This window comes from Bos grunniens, chromosome 1, assembly GCF_055505025.1.
Source record: "Bos grunniens cultivar Pamir isolate PY7600 chromosome 1, Bosgru_T2T1.0, whole genome shotgun sequence".
NCBI lineage: Eukaryota > Metazoa > Chordata > Mammalia > Artiodactyla > Bovidae > Bos > Bos grunniens.
Window position 1 is genome coordinate 75332272 of NC_141165.1, and position 22641 is coordinate 75354912.

At 41.6% G+C, this 22641-nt stretch overlaps 1 long non-coding RNA gene across 1 annotated transcript; it reads right to left on the reverse strand.

Annotated features, from left to right (window-relative positions):
* Window positions 1–10554: 10554 nt before the first annotated feature.
* On the reverse strand, window positions 10555–17633 carry LOC147379679 (uncharacterized). The gene is made up of 2 exons (XR_015162872.1): window positions 16982–17633; window positions 10555–10841 (listed from the first exon to the last, which is right to left on the reverse strand). It is a non-coding gene; the product is annotated as an uncharacterized LOC147379679 (long non-coding RNA).
* Window positions 17634–22641: the final 5008 nt, after the last annotated feature.

Here is a 22641-nt window from a genome sequence, read left to right on the forward strand (position 1 = left end):
GTGTGCCTTTGTGTATTAATGCCCACCCCGGCCTGCAGGTGTGACTGGCCCTGACTGGCTGCAGCTGTCCCCCGCACCCCCTAATCGGCTTGCCTTCTTCCCTCTTGGGGACTAGTTGCTCCAAATGGATTTTCCATGCCAGGCTCTGCTGCTGAGAACTCACCCCTGGCAGGATTCAGTGAGGAGAAAACAAACCATTTGCTCCCAGGGAGAACGACTGGGAATTAGCGTTTCCCTGCAACAAGGCCAGAGCCCAGCCTTGAACACAGAAAAGGAGGGGACCTCCTCTCACTGTTTGCCAAATGTTTTTCAGAGCACAGGAAAATGCCTGTAATTGCCAAGGTTCAGGGAACAACAACGAAGCCTTTCAGTACAAATGATGTGTGGGAACATGTTTATGCCCAGGTCCACCTTCTCCATTACTTTATTCCTTTGCTGCTTTGCACTAACAAAGAGATTCATCATGGTTTTGAAATAACCAAATTCATCTTCAAGCTCTGAAAATCTTCACTGCCATAAGCAGTCTTCCCTTTTATTTAACCTTGGCTTAAGATGGTAACTGTAATCTGCATATATATGACTCTAGTGAAGTCTTCATTTAATAGGGGTTGAAGAGAAACAACCCTTTTATTGACTACGCCAAAGCCTTTTACTGTGTGGATCACAACTATGTGGAAAATTTATAGAGATGGGAATACCAGACCACCTTACCTGCCTCCTGAGAAGCTTGTATGCAGGTCATGAAGCAAGAGTTAGAACGAGACATGGAACAACTGACTGGTTCAAAATTGGGAAAGGAGTACATCAAGGCTGTGTATTGTCACCCTGCTTATTTAACTTATATGCAGAGTACATCACATGAACTGCCAGCCTGAATGAAGCACAAGCTGGAATCAAGATTGCCAGGAGAAATATCAATAACCTCAGATATGTATATGACACCACCCTTATGGTGGAAGGTGAAGAAGAACTAAAGAACCTCTTGATGAAAGTAAAAGAGGAGAGTGAAAAAGCTGGCTTAAAACTCAACATTGAAAAAACAAAGATCATGGCATCCAGTTCCATCACTTTATGGCAAATAGATGGGGAAACAATGAAAACAGTGACAGGTGGGGAGGGAGGAGGGAGGAGGGTTCAGGATAGGGAACACATGTATACCTGTGGCGGATTCATTTTGATATTTGGCAAAACTAATACAATTATGTAAAGTTTAAAAATAAAATTAAAAAAAAACAGTGACAGGCTTTATTTTGGGGGGCTCCAAAATCACTGCAGATGGTGACTGCAGCCATGAAATTAAGAGATGCTTGCTCCTTAGAAGAAAAGCTATGACCAATCTAGACAGCATATTAGAAAGCAGAGACATTACTTTCCCAACAAAGTTCTGTCTAGTCAAATCTATGGTTTTTCCAGTAGTCATTATGGATGTGAGAGTTGGACTATAAAGAAAGCTGAGTGCCAAAGAATGGATGCTTTTGAACTGTGGTGTTAGAGAAGACTCTTGAGAGTGCCTTGGACTGCAAGGAGATCAAACCACTCAATCCTAAAAGAAATCAGTCCTGAATATTCACTGGGAGGACTGATGCTGAAGCTGACACTCCAGTACTTTGACCACCTGATGTGAAGAACTGACTCATTGGAAAAGACCCTGATATTGGGAAAGATTAAAGGCGGGAGGAGAAGGGGATGACAGAGATGAGACGATTGGATGGCATCACCAACTAGATGGACATCAGTTTGAGTAAGCTCCGGGATTTGGTGATGGACAAGGAAGCCTGGCATGCTGCAGTCCATGGGGTCGCAAAGAGTTGGACATGACTGAGTGACTGAACTGAACTGAAGAAAAACAATTTGGTGGCAAAGGTACTGTCAAGGAAGGTATGAATCAAAATCTCAAACTGTGATTCCCCAAATAACCTAACATTGAAACAATTGAACATTGAAACATGAAGCATCATGTCTTCAGCTTCAGCCCCAGGTATTTCTCTCCCCCACCAAAAATATCCTAAGGAAGTACATCCCTGACTCATGTCTCCATCCCTCCTATTAATTTCACAGCCTGACCCACCTCAGAATAACATACATAAAAGAGAAAAAGAAATTAATAATCCATTATTGCCATTGCAAGCCAACCCAGAATTTTTTGAACAAAAGAGGATTCGCCTCTCTCCTACTGTATTCTTTTCCTTTCCTAACCCATAAATTCGCTCTAACACTGTCCATGCTATGTAATTTGAACAGAATCCTTCGGCTGGCTTTTATTCAAGAGTGAACCATATTATAAGTTTCTGTTATATATGAAACCATGCCGTCTGAGCTAGCGAAAAATGAGCAGAAGTAATGTGTTACAGCCAGGAGGCAAGGTAAATGACCCAAATACCCTACTTTATGTTAGCCATATGATTTGAAGCTGAGAAGTCTTTATACTTTCTGTAACATAAAACTCATTCCATTCCCTTGCCCTAAAGATGTTATTAACCTCTATTTTCCGGAATGGAGCACAAGGAGGTATATGTGCTGTGACCTCTCAAACATTATACATATACATAGCCTTCAGGATGTGTTTTCAGGATTTAAGTTTTTTAAGTTTTATTATGGAACATAGAAAAGTAGAGTAGTATAATGAACCCACAAGTATCCATCACCCAGCTTCAATAATCATTAACTCATTTGGAAAATCTTTCATCTGCAGCTCTACCCACTCCTGACCCTCACCCTGCCACTGAATTATTCTGAAGCAGATCCCACACATCATGGGCTTCCCTTGTAGCTCAGTTGGTAAAAAATCTGCCTGCAACGCAGGAGACCCAGGTTTGATCCCTGGGTTGGGAAGATCCCCTGGAAAAGGAAATGGCAACCCACTCCAATATTCTTCCCCAGAGAATCCCATGGACAGAGGAGCCTGGCAGGTTGCAGTTCATGGGGTCGCAAGAGTCGGATATGACTTGGCGACTAAACCACACCACACCACACCATACATCATATAATTTCATCCATAAATATTTTAACATCTATCTCTAAATGAAAGCTTAAAAACCGTAACCCACAATACCATTATCACATGGCAGGATACAATCTGCCCATAAATATGAACTTATTCCATAGCTCCTGACCACCTATCCAGCTTCCCTTTAAGAATGCCACTTCTACTGTGGAATTTCTCTCTTTCCTGCCTCTTTCTCTCTTGCCTACCTCTTCAGCTTATCTGCCACTTTCTCGAGTTTTCTCATACCAATCCAAACTAATTTATAGTTATATACATACTTCCTTTCTATCACTTAACAGCTTTAAATACATAATTAAAGAAGGAATTATTTATGGCTGATTCATGTTGAGGTTTAACAGAAAACAACAAAATTCTGTAAAGCAATTATCCTTCAATAAAAAAATAAAAATAAATTTTTTTAAGTTAAAAAAAAAAAGGAATTATTGAGCTAATGTCTTTCCTCATCCCCTCTCCTCTGCTACAAACTATAGGTGCCTGAGGCCAGGAACATGGCCTCTGTTCTTGTTCACCATATTGTTCCCAGTACTTAACACAGAGTTAATCATTGTTGTTGAAGTAGTGGAAATTATTCCATCTCAGATTCTGAAAGGCTGGAAAACATCCATCTATATAAAACTGTTTATAAATGTGTGTGAATAATTCCTATAATTACCTTTTCAATAACCATACCCTTGAATATTCCTCTCCCACACTGATGCTGACCTTAGCTATGTATGTTGGTTACCTATTGCTGTGTAATAAATCACTCCCAAATTAACACACACAACACAGTTTCTGTGGTCAGAACTCCAGGTATGACTTGGCTAGGTCACTTGCTTCAAAGTTACTGACAAGTCTGCAATGAAGGCATGGGCCAGGGCTGCATTCTCATCTGAAGTTTCAACTGGGGAAGGGCCTACTTCTAAGCTTGCTCACTGATTGATTGTTGTCAGGATCTGATTCATTAAAAACTGTTGGGCTGGGGGGTCTCAGTTCTTTACTGGTTGTTGGCTGGCGGGTACCCTTAGTTCCTTGCCACATGGGCCTCTTCATAGGCCTCTTCATGCTTTACAAGATCAAGCATGTAAAAAAGAGTGTCAGACTTCTATAATCTAGTCTCAGAAGTGATGCCTCATCATTTTGCATATTCCATCTATTAGAAGCAAATCAATAGGTCCAGCCCTCACAGCAGGGGCAGAGGTTACACAAAGACATAAATATCAGGAGACAGAAATCACTGGGAGCCATTTTAGACACTGCATACCACATCTTCTGAACTGCTTTCAGTTCAGTCACTCAGTAGTATCCGACTCTTTGCGACCCCATGAATCGCAGCACGCCAGGCCTCCCTGACCATCACCAACTCCCGGAGCTCACTCAAACTCACGTCCATCGAGTTGGTGATGCCATCCAGCCATCTCATCCTCTGTCGTCCCCTTCTCCTCCTGCCCCCAATCCCTCCAGCATCAGAGTCTTTTCCAATGAGTCAACTCTTCGCATGAGGTGGCCAAAGTATTGGAGTTTCAGCTTTAGCATCAGTCTTTCCAATGAACACCCAGGACTGATCTGATCTTTTTTAGGATGGACTGGTTGGATCTCCTTGCAGTCCAAGGGACTCTCAAGAGTCTTCTCCAACACCACAGTTCCAAAGCATCTATTCTTCAGCACTCAGCTTTCTTCACAGTCCAACTCTCAATGCTTTAGCCAGTGGGAAAATAGAAAACATGCATAGATTTCCAAAGAACCTGCTCATTGAAATTTACTTTTTCTTTCTGTGCTTGAAACCATGAGAGCAAAATGTATACAAGCTGGTGGAACAAGCCTGCTGGAGGATGAAATGTCTTGTGGAGGAGAATGGAGGTGCCCCCAGATGATAAGGCCCAGATAATTGTCTATCAAGCAATAGAAGCATAGTATAGAAGTATAGTGAGGCTATACTAGATTACCCTGGACCTACCTGCTGATCACAGAAGTGAGAAGTCCAGTAGAACCCTGCGGAGCCAGTCCTGGGCAGAGCAACCATGAGGATACACCACGGAATCAGGAGCTACATAAAACAGCTGTTGTTTCAAGAGGCTGAGTTTTGAGTATTTTCTTACAGAGTAAAAGCTCACTGATGACATCCACTGATTCTATCTTGTTGTGGGCAAAGTAATAGAGGATTCAAGAGGCTAAGTGACTTGCTCAGAGTCACAGTTCAGCAGGCAAAGTGTGACAGGTTCTCTGGGACTGGGCATCAGAACAATGGAGATGGTTCAAATCTAAGCTCTGTTGTTTTCTGGTTAGGAGGCCTGGGCAAATCATTTGTGCTTTCCTGACTTCAGTTTCTTTGTCAGCAAAACAAAAATGATTTCCCAGAATATCTCTTGGCACTCAAAACTATGACCTGCCCACTTGGTTATAGATGGAGCAAGTGCTAGAAACCTTTTGGTTCAGTTGTCATTTGTGAATAGTCAGCCATTCTCGATTGCACGTTTTTGTCTAATGCTAATGTGAGTTTTGTCCACACACACCAACCACTCTGAACACTTTGATAAATCGAATCATTACAAATCAGTTACTTTTGGTTGCTTGATTGAACCAAGCAACTAATTCCACCATGGTTATAAATAACCTGCTAGTAATTGGTCAATTTGTCATATTAAAGCAATTAGAATGATGAAGTGGATGGAGAAGCTTCCAAATGAGGTGCAACTATATTAAGAGTCTTCAGTGGGGAGGGAGGCTGCCTCTTTAGCATTGCCACTGGCATAATTCAGACCCTCATCATCCACTTTGATGTAAAGGAAAGAGCAGTAGCTTTGGAATCAGACAGAGCAGAATCAAAGCTCGGCTCCTCTACCACCTAGCTGAGCCATCTTGGACACATTATTTAGCTTCATCTCTTAAATGGGAATTATAATTCCTATCCCATACACCTGCAGTAGTCAGTAACTGTAATAACATGTCAAGAGTCTAGCACAATAGCTGGCACATTGCAGATCCTCAATAAATATCAGTCTTCCTCTCAACACCTTCAAATGTCTCCCATGTTTACAGACTCTCTATGTTCAATCCTTCCTTCATGATGCTGAGAGGAGATTTCTGTAAAACATAAATCTGATCAGCACGTGTGTGTGTGTGTGTGTGTGTGCGTGCGAGCACACATACGGGTGCTCAGTTGTATCTGACTCTCTGCGACTCCATGGACTATAGCCCACCAGGCTCCTCTGTTCATGGGATTCTCCAGGCAAGATTACAGGAGTGGGTTGCCATTCCCTCCTCCAGGGGATCTTCCCAACCCAGGGATCAAACCAGAGTCTCTTGCGTCTCCTGCATTGGCAGGTGGATTCTTTACCACTGCACCACCTGGGAACCCCAATCAAAACATACCTGGCCTTAAAACCTTTGACACTTCTCATTGCCTACTGAAAAAACTCCTAATCTTGAGGCTATACAAAGCCCTCCCCATGGCTCCAAATCTTCTCCAGATTGTTACTTTGCTTCTGGACATGTAATACACGTTCCTTCCTGTCTGCCTCTGTGCCTTTCCCCATTCTGTTCTCCTTGCCTTGAACTGCCTGCCCCTCACTTTATACATGAGGAATGCCCCTCCTTTCCTTCAAATTCTAGCTGGAAGCCAACTCGAAGCCTTTTCTTAGTTTTCTCACTCCTCCATACTCAAGGACATGCTGTGCCTACCACTTGGTACTAGAAGACACTCAACAAATATTTTTGCATGGACACATTAAAAAATGTATGACTAAACAGTAAAAAAAAAAAATCAATATAGAAAGGCAAAACATCTATTTTTTAAACCATTAAGCCCCCAGAACATGGAGATTTCTATGAAGCCTTTGAAATTAAAAAAGAAGTCTTGCTTAACAGACTGGCTTGTAATCTTATTGAATGAATGTCTTAACGTCTTATAGGTGAGTGACCCAGGCTGCAACAACTCTGCCAAGATGTATTTTAGACATTGCAAGAAGAACAGACTCATAGTAAATACTCATGGTCCTTCCCTAACCTTCTGCTACACAGTGCACCATGAAGGACAGCTTTCCTGCAAAATATTCCATTGCACCTTCATCAAAGGCAAAGTAGAAAAACAGATGGGTCCCTGAAACTGAGAAGGATCCTGCAGTGTTTTCTTGGATACAAGGCCCTCTGTGCCCTCCCCTTCTTGTTTGGCTTCCTTTGAGTTTCAGAGAACAGACTAAAGTAGTTAATGATTAGAACAATAGAGTCACAAGACTTCTAATTTCTTCTAAAGAGATTATATATAAAACAATGTAATGCATGTCTTTGCATTATTCTATAGAAACTAAGACCCCCACCCAGTGGAAGATGATGACTATATGCTGATCACAAGCCAATAGTCCCCAGATTGGTTAGAACTAAAGGCCTTTTCATTATAGGGGAATGGAATGCAAAAGTAGGAAGTCAAGAAACACCTGGAGTAACAGGCAAATTTGGCCTTGGAATACGGAATGAAGCAGGGCAAAGACTAATAGAGTTTTGCCAAGAAAATGCACTGGTCATAACAAACACCCTCTTCCAACAACACAAGAGAAGACTCTATACATGGACATCACCATATGGTCAACACCGAAATCAGATTGATTATATTCTTTGCAGCCAAAGATGGAGAAGCTCTATACAGTCAGCAAAAACAAGACCAGGAGCTGACTGTGGCTCAGACCATGAACTCCTTATTGCCAAATTCAGACTTAAATTGAAGAAAGTAGGAAAAACCACTAGACCATTCAGGTATGACCTAAATCAAATCCCTTATGATTATACAGTGGAAGTGAGAAATAGATTTAAGGGCCTAGATCTGATAGAGTGCCTGATGAACTATGGATCAAGAACATTCCCATAGAAAAGAAATGCACAAAAGCAAAATGGCTGTCTGGGGAGGCCTTACAAATAGCTGTGAAAAGAAGAGAAGCAAAAAGCAAAGGAGAAAAGGAAAGATACAAGCATCTGAATGCAGAGTTCCAAAGAATAGCAAGAAGAGATAAGAAAGCCTCCTTCAGTGATCAATGCAAAGAAATAGAGGAAAACAACAGAATGGGAAAGACTAGGGATCTCTTCAAGAAAATTAGAGATACCAAAGGAACATTTCATGCAAAGATGAGCTCGATAAAGGACAGAAATGGTATGGACCTAACAGAAGCAGAAGATATTAAGAAGAGATGGCAAGAATGCACAGAAGAACTGTACAAAAAATATCTTTACGACCAAGATAATCACGATGGTGTGATTACTGACCTAGAGCCAGACATCCTGGAATGTGAAGTGAAGTGGGCCTTAGAAAGCATCACTATGAACAAAGCTAGTAGAGGTGATGGAATTCCAGTTGAGCTATTCCAAATCCTGAAAGATGATGCTGTGAAAGTGCTGCACTCAATATGCCAGCAAATTTGGAAAACTCAGCAGTGGCCACAGGACTGGAAAAGGTCAGTTTTCATTCCAATCCTAAAGAAAGGCAATGCCAAAGAATGCTCAAACTACCGCACAATTGCACTCATCTCACACTGCTCAAAATTCTCCAAGACAGGCTTCAGCAATATGTGAACCGTGAACTTCCAGATGTCCAAGCTGGTTTTAGAAAAGGCAGAGGAACCAGAGATCAAATTGCCAACATCCGCTGGATCATAGAAAAAGCAAGAGAGCTCCAGAAAAACATCTATTTCTGCTTTATTGACTATGCCAAAGCCTTTGACTGTGTGGATCACAATAAACTGTGGAAAATTGTGAAAGAGATGGGAATACCAGACCACCTGACCTGCCTCTTGAGAAATTTGTATGCAGGTCAGGAAGCAACAGTTAGAACTGGACATGGAACAACAGACTGGTTCCAAATAGGAAAAGGAGTTCGTCAAGGCTGTATATTGTCACCCTGTTTATTTAACTTATATGCAGAGTACATCATGAGAAACGCTGGACTGGAAGAAACATAAGCTGGAATCAAGATTGCCGGGAGAAATATCTATAACCTCAGATATGCAGATGACACCACCCTTATGGCAGAAAGTGAAGAGGAACTAAAAAGCCTCTTGATGAAAGTGAAAGTGGAGAGTGAAAAAGTTGGCTTAAAGCTCAACATTCAGAAAACGAAGATCATGGCATCCGGTCCCACCACTTCATGGGACATAGATGGGGATACAGTGGAAACAGTGTCAGACTTTATTTTTCTGGGCTCCAAAATCACTGCAGATGGTGACTGCAGCCATGAAATTAAAAGACGCTTACTTCTTGGAAGGAAAGTTATGACCAACCTAGATAGCATATTCAAAAGCAGAGACATTACTTTGCCAACAAAGGTTTGTCTAGTCAAGGCTATGGTTTTTCCTGTGGTCATGTATGGATGTGAGAATTGAGCTGTGAAGAAGGCTGAGAGCCGAAGAATTGATGCTTTTGAACTGTGGTGTTGGAGAAGACTCTTGAGAGTCCCTTGGACTGCAAGGAGATCCAACCAGTCCATTCTGAAGGAGATCAGCCCTGGGATTTCTTTGGAAGGAATGATGCTAAAGCTGAAACTCCAGTACTTTGGCCACCTCAGACCCTGATGCTGGGAGGGATTGGGGGCAGGAGGAGAAGGGGCCGACAGAGGATGAGATGGCTGGATGGCATCACTGACTCAATGGACGTGAGTCTGAGTGAACTCCGGGAGTTGGTGATGGACAGGGAGGCCTGGCGTGCTGCGATTCATGGGATCGCAAAGAGTCGGACACGACTGAGCGACTGATCTGATCTGAAAGGCTGATGATTGAGATTCCTGAAACATCACCTTGTTACCTTGCTACCAAGCAACCAGAAAAACGTCTCCCACAACCCTCACCCATAATCTTGCCTTTAAAAACCCTTCCTTAAGAGCCATCCAGGAATTCAGGTCATCTGCTGCCCATTTGCCATGCATGGCACCTTGCAATAAATAGTGTGCTTGCCTTCACCACAACCCAATGTCAGTAGGTTGGCTTCGCTTTGTGTTGGTAAAGCCCACCCAAGTTCAGTTTTGTAACACCCTGAGCAATCCCGAACAGCAATTCCTGTAGTCTTTTTGAAGCAGTGGAAGTGGTAGATATTTGTGGATCATCTTAATATAATTTTCAAAATTCACCATTCCATCCCTTAGCTGCCCTTTAAAGGGATACACCAAGTTTTGCCCCAATTTATCTTATCAACTAGAGAAATATCTTTATCTATGAAAAATTTTTTATGGAAAAATAACCTCCAGAGTAGATTTTGAACATAAGAGGAGGGCAAAAGGCCTGTGATTAATGTGCCAAGCCATCACCCCCCTGTGGGCATCTGTACACACCCTCAATGTTCAAGCCCAATAACCACCGGACTTTTCCTGAGTAATATGATGTGACACTAATGGAAGTAGGATCTAGGTCAATTTTGTGCTCCACACAGCATAACCTTTCTTTACACTCCAGTGGTCCACACTCACTTCTGGAAGCAGCAGACCCATCATAATTTCGAAACAAGAACATTCTGGCTTCTTTTAATGGTAGGATAACACACACAGTTTGCCATTTCCATTCAAAAAAAAAAAAGAAAACCTTTTTTCTTGATGATTAGCAATTAAAATAATTCAGCTTTAATTAGCTCATTTCAGTAAGCAGCTAAAGGCTAAAATGACAGTGAAGAGCAATCTGGAATACAATGACTGTCTCATGGATTATAAATGAGACAGCCAAGGTGCCACATGCAACCCTTGAAGATGCCGGGCTGCGGTCAGCACTCCGTCCACACCCAGGGCCCCAAGCATTGAGGCAGCGTCCAGCATCCAGTGCCGGGCTTGTTTATTCACTCCACAAACAGCGGCTGAGCATCTTCTGCGTGCCAGGCTCTGGGTTGGATGCTGGAGAAAATTTAGAAGGGAAACATAAACCAACCATAAGAATACAAAAGATAATTGCTTTATCTAAGGGGGTTAAACAAAGCACAGTAAAAGAATGAGGAGGAAACAGAAAAATCTGCCTGGAGCAAAAAATATTTCATGGAAAGGATGAGTTAGCCCTGGCAATGCAGTCAGCCTGGGCTGGGGTATGATGGAATAGAGCACAGCATGCATGCAGGCAAGAAAGGCAAAGGGCAACTCTGTAAGTCTGTCTTGCTTGAAAGTCATGCTGGCCTGACAGGCCAGTCAGATGAGGCGTGGAATAGGCAGGAGGGACAGATCATGAACAGCCCTACAAAGTTTAGACAGAGTCCCCTAAACCAGTGGTTTTTAAATACTTTTCAGCTGGAAGCACTTTGTTCAATAAAAATATACCATAAAACATGAATGAAACAAATTCATGAAGTCCACCTGCTGCCACTGAAGCTGATACATATTGGTTGGGAATACTAGAACCTCATTTCTTTGCAAGCCCATAAGAGCAGAGCCAAACTACAGCTTCAGGAGAGTGCAGGTTGTGGTAAGAAGCTTCTAACATGGCCCCCAGGGATCACCACCTCCTGGTATTCACACTCGGAATAATTCCCTCCCTTGAGTGTGGACTGGGTTAAGCAACCCCAAAAGTAGTGAGGGAGTCACTTCCAAGATTAGGTTACAAAGACTATGGCTTCTGCTGTTGTACTCTCTGTCTCCGTCTGTCTCTGAGATCTCACTGTGAGGGAAGCCGGCAGTCACATTGTGAGTGGCCTATGGAAAAGGCCACATGGAAGGAAATGACCTTCTCTGGCCAACACTGGAAGGGACTTAAGGTTCCAAAAACCAAATCAGTGAGCTTGAAAGCAATTCCTCCCAACTGAATCCTGAGAAGAAACAGTTCTAGCCAACACCTTCACTGCAGTTTTAAGAGACCCTGAGCCAGTTGAGCAGCACCCAGATTCCTGACCCACAGAAACTATGAGATAATCTCTTATGCAGCAAGAGATAACTAATATAGGAGCCAAGGAGGGATTCTGAGCCCAGAGCGACAGGATCAAGTGTGAATTTTAAATATTAGAGGGGCTTCCCTGGTGGCTCAGTAGTAAAGAATCTGCCTGCCAATGCAGGAGACACAAGATCATCCCTGATCCAGGAAGATCCCACCTACCACAAAACAACTAAGCCCAAGCACCACAACTATTGAGCCTGTGCTCTAGAGCCCGGGAGCCACAAGAGAAGCAACTGCAATGAGAAGCCCGTGCACAGCAACTAGAGAGTAGCCCCCACTCTTCACAACTAGAGAAAAGCCTGCACAACAGCAAAGACCCAGCACAGCCAAAAATAAATAAATTAAAAATTTTAAAATATATTGGGAATTTCGGGGTAACATATACACATTACTATATATAAAATAGATTAAAAATAAGGACCTACTATATATCACAGGCAACTATACTCAATATTTTATAATGTATTATGAAAAAGAATATATGTCCTTTTTATATCTTTTTATATGTGAATATATATTCATATTTCATATGAATATATGAATATATCTTTTAAAAATATATTCACTTTTACTAATCACTTTGCTATACACTTGAAACTAACACAACATTGTAAAACAACTCTACTTCAATTTTTTAAAACCAAGTATTATCCAAGGAGAATTTACAATTTGAACCACTTATTGCAATAAAATTGATTAGTTAAACTTAAAAATAAAATAGCTACCCCATTAAAAACTATTAAGCCTAGAATGAGCCAGTAGGAGAAATTGAATGGGGCAAGATGAGAGGTAAGGCAATTTCCACTCTGGGCGAGGGGGAGTGGGGTGGGAAGAGAGCCTGAATGGTGGGAATGGAAAGCAGGAAAAGTGGTATAAATCCTGAAGGGGTATAATCAATAAAATTCTGGATTATTTGAGTCTGGGGAGCAAAGGAGTTTCAGGGACCATGCTAGTCATTAGCTAGGGAACAAAGAAGGAGGAATGTAGAGAGAAAGAGAAAGAGTTCCATTGGGAATGTGTGGAGATCAAAGTGGCTGGGAATCATTCTCAGGGAGAACTCTAATAGCTACTTGGAGGCTGGCTCAGAGACGTCTGAGGTAGGGTACTCTGCATAAGAAATTGTACTTACACGTTAGTGTGCTTCACTCACAGAGGCTGAAAACTCCACTGCTTTTGGGGCCAAGAAAATAACATAAAGGAGTAAAGAGCTCTGGATATAAAGTAATAGACAGCAATGGGGACCTATGAACTGCGGAATCCCTGCCTTCCTTAAAGCTATCAAAATCAAACCCATTTGAAACTCTGTGCTGTGTGGGAAGCTGAGTTCAGTTTCTAGAGAAGCTGGATTTAACAGCACTCCTTAGGAAGGTGTCACAGCAGAATGAGGAGGACTTGAGTTTTAGAGTTCAAATCTTGTTTTCACCATTTGCCAACTGATATCACGTATGCTCTCTGAGCCAGCATTTTCTTAGCTGTATCAGTTCAGTTCAGTTCAGTTCAGTCGCTCAGTCGTGTCCCGACTCTTTGCGACCCCGTGAATCGCAGCACGCCAGGCCTCCCTGTCCATCACCAACTCCCAGAGTTCACTCAGACTCACATCCATCGAGTCAGTGATGCCATCCAGCCATCTCATTCTCTGTCGTCCCCTTCTCCTCCTGCCCCCAATCCCTCCCAGCATCAGAGTCTTTTCCAATGAGTCAACTTTTCCCATGAGGTGGCCAAAGTATTGGAGTTTCAGCTTCAGCATCAGTCCTTCTGATGAACACCCAGGACTGATCTCCGTTAGGATGGACTGGTTGGATCTCCTTGCAGTCCAAGGGATTCTCAAGAGTCTTCTCCAACACCACAGTTCAAAAGCATCAATTCTTCGGCACTCAGTCCTCTTCACAGTCCAACTCTCACATGTTGATAACACCAATTTTAGAGGAGATGGTTGTGATTAAGTGAGGAGACAATGGTTATTCAATGCCAAGTATAGTTCCTGGCACAGAACAGACACTTAAGGGTAGCAGACATTATGACAGTGACATAATTGGCCATCATCTCCCATGGAAGGGCTCTTCAGGACACAGTGAATGTCCTCAGCATTTTGCTCAGAGAACAGGAGTCATCACAGAGCATCCATGCTAGAGTTCTTAGTACTCAGTGTCCTGGAGGGTGGGTGGGTGGGTGTGTGTCCAGGTATTCAGTACTTTGTACAATGTGAATTTTAAAGTCAGGAGGTACACGGTGCGCTAAAGGAAACCAAGACCTCAGACTTGCCTGGTGATCCCAGTGGTTAAGACCACACTCCCAATGCAGGCGGCTCAGGTTGGATCCTTGGTTGGGAAACTAGATCCTGCATGCCACAACTAACGTTCCCGAATACTGCATAGAAGCTGATAGATCCTATGTGCGGCAACCAAGACCCGGCATAGCCAAATAAATGAATAAATAAATATTTTTTAAAAGGAAGAAAAAAAGAGACAAAGACCAGAAGTCATTGAACATTCAGGCCTCCAGGAACTGGGGTTGCATGTAAACCAGCCCTGGGACCAACAGCAGCAGGTGGCCACCCCTGTGCTCCAGAAATGTGATTCTACTGTTCTTGCCTCACATCACAAACACACTTTTTCTATTATTTTGTTGTCTACCTTAAAGTTTCTCTTCCCTCGTAGTATCTGCTTTCTTCTAACTTTGACCTCATATGGTCTCAACCCCTACTTATTCTTTTCCACTATTAATCCTTTCTAATTCAGTTCTTTATATGACCTAGCTTTTCTTCTTTCCTCCCAGTTTGAATTCCTAAGAGTGAGAATTTGACCACCGTCTTAGCACTCATTGGCAACTGAAGGAAAAGAAAGTGAAGTCACGTGATGCAAAGGCCGCCTAAACTGCTCCTTTAGCAGGTAGACAGTCTCCCACTGAAGGAACTATGGACATGGAGGTGCTGCGGCTGACACGCCTGGGGTAGTGTACAGGTAACGTGTGTCCAGCAGAGGCTGGGAGTGGAAGAACACGTCAGAAATATGATACTGTTATTTCAGAAGTCAGTGTGAGGATAATAAGACATAAAAAGAAGGAAATCCTGCCATTTGCAACAACTTGGATGGACCTTGAGGGCATAATGCTAAAATAAACCAGACAGAGAATGACAAATACCTTATGAATCTCACTTACACGTGAATCTAAAACAAAAACACCCTCTGCAAATTCATAGATACTGAGAACAGATTGGTGACTGCTAGAGGCAGGAGCCGGGGGGTGGAGGGTGGAAGAAATGGAGGAAGGGAGTCAAAAGGTGTAAAATTTTATTGTAAGAAAAATAAGTCCTGGGGATATAACTGATAATGTCCCAGGTGGTGCAGTGGTAAAGAATCTGCCTGCCAATGCGGGAGACACAAGAGATGCAGGTTCAATCCCTGGGTTGGCAAGATCCCCTGGAGAAGGAAATGGCAACCCATTCTAGTATTAGTTCCTGGAGAATCCCATAGACAGTGGAGTCACAGAGTCGGACATGACTGAGCATGCACGTAGCAGCAGGGGATGTAATTAATTACAGCATGGTGATTACAGTGAATAATATTGTGTTATATATTCGGAAGTTGATAAAATGATAAATCTTAAAAGTTCTCATCACAAGAAAAAAAATGTCTGGTGATGGATGTTAACTAGACTTATTATGGCAATTATTTCACAATAGGTACATATTTCAAATCATTGTGTTGTATAACTGAAATGAGTATAACTTTATATATCAATTTATCTAAAAAAAAGTCAGGTTGAAATTAGCTGTAGGAAGATGACATGCAATGAGACAACACTGAAAGCTTCTGCCTGAAGCCCCTCTTTCCCTCCCACCCCCAGTGGATCAGGTGCAAAGAATCATCAATGCAGTTAGTTCTAAACATTGTGGTGGCTTCATTCAGGTTCTATATATAGCTGTTTGTAAAATGAAGCCCTTCTGTGCCCCAGTTTCAATGGGATAGAATAAGGCTTGCTTGCTGTCCTCCTCATTCCTACTGGGCCTGAGTGTATACCTGAGTGGAATTTGGGGCACCCATGTTATTCCAGGCCTGAGCAGAGCTAGTTCATCTAGGGTAAGATAAGAGTAAGACCAAGGCCGTTTCTCATCACTGGCAGCTGTATTTCCCCAAGGAGCAGCTGATCCTGGGGAATTTCATCCTCCACTTCCCAAAGAGAGAGAGCTGAGCCCCGGTGGCAGCTGTTATGAATTCCAGGAGCCACAGAGCCACCCTCATCCTTCTCGCATCGCCTGTTGGGTGCCCATCCAAATGCATATGTTCGTGTTTGGAAACTGAAGGTGTAAATTGCTTGGAAAGTGACTGAGAGCAGAGATTTATGGATTTGCAGATGGACAGGATTAAGGAAAACTCCCCTTTTAACATTCAGGAAAGTGGGGTCACAGAAAAGTGATGAGCTGACTTGCCCAAGGTCTTCAAACTCCTCATTCTACAATCTATCCTGGTAGAGAAAGAAATCATATATTGTGATTCTAAAGCTACTGTTCTTTTTCTTCCACATAGAGATATAAAGAGGAATTGGCTTCTGCTTTTGTGCATTTTACATTTTGATTACTCCTTTTTCACTCTCTACCCATGTTTGGTTATTAGGATGAGGTTTTGATACTGCAATATTATAGGCAAGGACCCAGCAACGCACAAACCCTGCCTTGCTGCCACTGCTTGATTGCCCTCCCATTAGGCTCCAAGGAAACTAAGCATGGAAAGAAATCACAGGTTGTGAAACAAGATGCCTCCGTGTTAGGAGGGCCCAGGTGCCCATACCCCAGTGTAGAGCTCTCTGGTAAAGAAGTAAGCAGAACCTCCTTCTTCTTGGTATATCCCTGCCCCCTGATCATGTGCAAAGAGGAAGAAGTTTAAGAAGTAGAGGACCTGTATGGCCAGGTTTGCACAATAGGTTTGGCTTATTTGCTCCCCCAAGTGCATGTTAGGAGGAAAGTAGAAAAGAAAAGAGACTCGCCAGGCACGATGCATCTAGAAGAGAGGCAGAAAGCGCAGGAGAGGAGCCCATGGGTTCACACCCTGTTATAAATGTACTGTGTTTTCCTTATCTGGTGCTGTGTGACAAATCACTCCAAAATGTAATGACTTACAACAAGGATCGTAGATTATGTCTTGTGGTTCCAATGGAGCAGGAGGAATTCAGACAGGGCACAGCAAAGATAGCTTGTCTCTGCTCCACTGTTTCTGCAGTCTCCACAGAACACTCGAAGGCTGAGGACTGGGCATGTCTAAAGGAGCATTCACTCACATGTCTGTAGTTGGCTGTTGGCCAGAGTGCTCACACGTGTCCTCTCCAGGAGGCTTCCCCTAACACGGCCAGTGCCTCTAGAGAAAGCCAGGTGGAAGTCATAGTAACTTTCATACTGCTGCTGTTGCTAAGTCGCTTCAGTCGTGTCCGACTCTGTGCGACCCCATAGACGGCAGCCCAGAAGGCTCCCCCGTCCCTGGGATTCTCCAGGCAAGAACACTGGAATGGGTTGCCATTTCCTTCTCCGGTGACTAGTTGAGGCACTTACAAAGGTCTGCCTGGGTTCAAAGGGAGAGGGCAGACCCCATCTCAGAATGAAGCCTGTCAGCATCACATCATAAGAACAGTGTGAGAGATGAGACAGTTTGGGAAAATACAATCTATGTCACTGCCCAATCCATGTCTTGGGCTCTGACCGTTCCAACTAAAAATTTCTTCCCTGTTGAGTGGGAAGCCAGGAAGAAGGTGATCTGAGATAGGAAGGGGGCCTCACATTTTATTTCTCACAGAACCATCACCCTATTCATACAGATATTAATTTACAGACTACTTCCCACTCTCTTTGTAACCTCCTTACCTTGCCCCTAACAAAAATTCAAATCAGCTGTCTGGCCTTGACTTCTAGATAAGACTAGGTTGATGGGATATTAGGCACATATGTGGATACTTAAGAAGGCCCCTCCCCTATGTTTAGCCCATCAACCCCCTTGCAAACAAACAAAACAAAAAAAACCTAACACTTTATTGAAGTGGGCCCAAGAAATCCACATGAAAATTAATTTACCTTGGAACTACACCAATGTAAAATTCAAATACATTAGAACTTATATCTTATTAATCATTTACATTTTAGTGGAGATTCATTTGGGTTTGAACTGGGGTAAGAGGGGGATAAAGATGGAGTTGAGAGGCTATAAGGATAAGGTAGTGTGCATGCTCAGTGGTGTTTGACTCTGCGACCCCATGGACTGTAGCCCACCAGGCTCCTCTGTCCATGGGATTTTCCAGGCAAGAATACTGGAGTGGGTTGCCATTTCCTCCTCCCGGGGATCTTATCGACCCAGGTTTCAAAACTGCGTCTCTTGCGTCTCCTGTGTTGGCAGGTGGATTCTTTACCACTAGCGCCACCTGAGAAGCCCCAAGGATAAGGTAGAGGAAGAAGAAAAAGCAAAAAGAGCAGAAGCTATAATTACCTAGAACTTTGCTGTATTGTGCTTGACCAACCTCTAGTTCTTGAAAGCAGTTTACATGGTTTTCCAGCTGTGGACCCACACTACCAGCTTGGGAATCACAGATCCTTCTCCACCCCTCAGCCAGACACCAGTCCTCCACGCCAGGCTCCTCTTTCATCCTACCTGTCACTGGAGGTGCCTCTTCCCTTTGAAGTCTCCTACAGAAGGAACTAAGTAATCTGCATTTTCTAATTAAAAATGATAGCAATAACAATTCCAATACTAACACTTATTAACAACTTACTATGTACTGCGTACTATGCTAAGTACTCATACTGTCTCAAATAATCTTTACATAAATGATCTCCAGGGTGGATCCTAGAAATCATCTCCACTTTACAGATAAGGAAACTGGAGGCACAGAGAGGTTCAGTAACTAGTCCAAGGCAGCACAGCTGATGAGGCCTAAAACTGAGATAGGAACCCAGGCAGCCTAACTTTGAAGACCATGCTCTTAAACATTGTACTGTTGCATAGGGAAACCTTGTACAAACCAGTTATTGGTAGAAAGATCACTGTAAGCACCTTTATTAATAAATAGATAAAAAGATAAACATAATGAACTAAAATGCTAAATTATTTAGCTGGGGGGAAAGTAGCAAATCAAGACTAGAAGAAAAAAAAAGAAAAGAAAAGAAATAAGAATATATGTAAATAAAATAAAGAACAAAACCAAGATGTGTATTTAAAAAGTGTTTTTTAATAAATGACTATTGTCTCAATGAAAACAAGAAAAAATTCAAATTAATAAGATTAGAAATAAGAATATAATACATAACCAAAATGAATGCCTACTTACAAAAATATAAAGCCCTGTGAAAGATTAAATAACTGAGAAATACTAGCAGTTACTCCCACAAAGATGCGTAGTCCTGATGGGTACACAAAAATTTCCCAAACTTTCAAAGAACAACAACAAAAATGTCTATGTCACATACACCTTGAATGTACGGGTTTGTGTGTGTTGCATGTTGTCCAATTTATTACATGAAGTGAAAATGAATGATTTCAAAATCTGAATAGGAATAAAATCAAATTAATGAACATAAATGTTAAGGCATCTCATTAATGAACATAAATGTTAAGATTTTGTGTTAGTAAAAGCAGAGAAAAACACTTTGCATGTACTAGTCACTATGCTTAATTTTAGAAACACAAAACACGTGCATACAAAGAAGTAAAAGTAATATAGGACATCACTTTAACAGGAAAATGGAAATACATATAATATAATAATATATATCCAAAGAGATTTTAACAGGTTTTTAGCTATAATTTTCATCTCTTCCTGATGAAAGCTTTTAAAATCAGGTGTTGGTAATTTAGGGTTGCTTTTTGTCTTATGGAATATAGTTCATTAATTCATCAGAAAGGCAAAATCCTGCTCTGCATCTCATGTTTAAACTCACCTCTTTTTTTTTTTTTTTTTACTATGGAAATAGGTATCCAGGTATGCATATTTTATTTTATTTTTTTTTATTTTATTTTATGTTTAAACTTTACAATATTGTATTAGTTTTGCCAAATATCGAAATGAATCTGCCACAGGTATACCTGTGTTCCCCATCCTGAACTTTCCTCCCTCCTCCCTCCCCCTACCATCCCTCTGGGTCGTCCCAGTGCACCAGCCCCAAGCATCCAGTATCATGCATCAAACCTGGACTGGTGACTTGTTTCATACATGATATTATACATGTTTCACTGCTATTCTCCCAAATCTCCCCACCCTCTCCCTCTCCCACAGAGTCCATAAGACTGATCTATACATCAGTGTCTCTTTTGCTGTCTCATACACAGGGTTATTGTTACCATCTTTCTAAATTCCATATATATGTGTTAGTATACTGTATTGGTGTTTTTCTTTCTGGCTTACTTCACTCTGTATAATAGGTTCCAGTTTCATCCATCTCATTAGAACTGATTCAAATGTATTCTTTTTAATGGCTGAGTAATACTCCATTGTGTATATGTACCACAGCTTTCTTATCCATTCATCTGCTGATGGGCATGTAGGTTGCTTCCATGTCCTGGCTATTATAAACAGTGCTGCGATGAACATTGGAGTACACGTGTCTCTTTCCCTTCTGGTTTCCTCAGTGTGTATGCCCAGCAGTGTTGGTGGGAATGCAAACTAAAGTCACCTCTTTTATGTGGGAATAAATCCTTTATTCCCAGGTAAGGAAAGTGGAAGAAGAGGTACTGGTAACAAGAAAAATATCAGCATCTTAGGGCAGGGACCCTCGTAACTACAGACTGTGTAGCACTAGGGATCTAAAATCCAAAGAGAGACAAATTCAAGAGACTCGTGTGGATGAAATATACCAGCAATGCCCAGAAAAAGTCATAGGAACAATTGCTTCTAAGTCCTGATAATATACCTTTTTTTTTTTTTTTTGGCTTATTTTAGTTTGAATTACTGCCACCCTATTTTTATTTTCAGTTCTTCCAAACAGGAAAGTAAGGCAACATTAGCTATGTTGGATTTCCAGTCTAAACATAATAGAGTGTATTGAAAACAAACAGTTGATTTTATTCTTAAAGAAGAAACACATACTGGTTTCTCAAATCAGATTTATTGTTCCATAAATGTTGTCAATAACTATTTAAGAAAAAATAGTATGTATAAATTTCAGAAAGGAAGAAACTAAACTATCTCTGTTTTACAGATAACATGAATATAGACCTAGAAATCTAAGAAAAGTAACTTAAAATTTACTGGAAATAATGAGTTTAGCTGCAGGACTGACTCCAAAAAATGTATAGGTATATATGCGTGTTATACAGGCTTCCCAGTTGGTGCAGTGGCAAAGAATCCACCTGTCAATGCGGAGACACAGAAGACACAGTTTCACTCCCTGGGTCGGCAAGATCCCCTGGAGCAGGAAATGGCAACCCACTTCAGAATTCTTGCCTGGAAAATTCCGTGGACAGAGGAGCCTGGCAGGCTACTGTCCATGGGGTCACAAAAGAGTTGGACATGACTGAGCACACACACACACACTGCATATAACATATATGTATATGTGTATTATATTATATATGTGTCAGTATATGTACTGATATATAACAAGGAAATACAATAAAAATGGATTCTATTTTTGCTATTATAGCAAAAAAAAAAAAAGAAGAGCAAACAAATGGGAATTTATTTAACCTGAGGCAAGGTTTATTCATAAAAATTATAGACAGGATCATTAATAAATTGAGTGCTATAGTTACTGTTAATTGGGAAAGTAAATATAATAGTATTTCCAAGGTTAATATGCAGATTTATCAAATGAAACCTCAGAAAGTTAAAGTCCCTAACAAATGAAGAGAGCAATTCCTCTGGTACAGTAACAAGAAAGTGAAATTGTTCAGTCGTGTCCAGCTCTTTGCTACCCTGTGGACTGTAACCCACCAGGTTCCTCTGTCCATGGGATTTTCCAGGCAAGAATACTGGAGTGGGTTGCCATTTTCTTCTCCAGGGGATCTTTCCAACCCAGGGATTGAACCCAGGTCTCCTGCATTGCAGGCAGATGCTTTAACCTCTGAGCCACCAGGGAAGTCCACAGTAACAGTAACAAGAAGAATGCCAAGTAATTTTTTTAAACGTAATTATTACTGACTCACCCTACTGTAGATTTTGCTTTACTAAATTTTAAAACATATTATAGAGTGGTAATTATAAAAGCAATGGAGCACCAAGTTAAAAAATAATCAAGTTGTTGAATCAGAAAAATAAAAATGTAACAGATTAATTCAAATTCTAAGAGTTTAATATGTGACAAATCAGAACTAGGACAGTGAGGGAAGGAATCACTAATAAATACAATTGAGACAGTTATTGGTATAAAAAAGCATTTACTTATAATAATTATTATATTATATTTATATATAATATAATAATTATATTATAATAATTATAATAATAATTCCAAGAAATTGGAATCAGATCAAGTTTGGTGGGGTTCTTTAAATTCCTAAGTCTCTTTTTCCTTCTTGGTAAAATGGGACTCATAATACCTAACTTGAGGGTGTCACGCGAGTGTATGTTCCTCAGTTCTTTGTCTTGTCACAACAAAGATTTGGAGCAACGGACATTAAAGCCCTCGGCGCGTCACAGCTCTCGGGTCTTGGACAAACCGTGTTACAGCTCTTAGGCAAATCAGTGTTACAGCTCCATTTTATTTATAAGATAGCAGGAGAATCCACGCACGGGAGGGGAGGGGAGGGGGGGGAGGAGGGCGGGGGGAGGGAGGAGGGCCGGCGGGGGGGAGGAGGGCGGGGG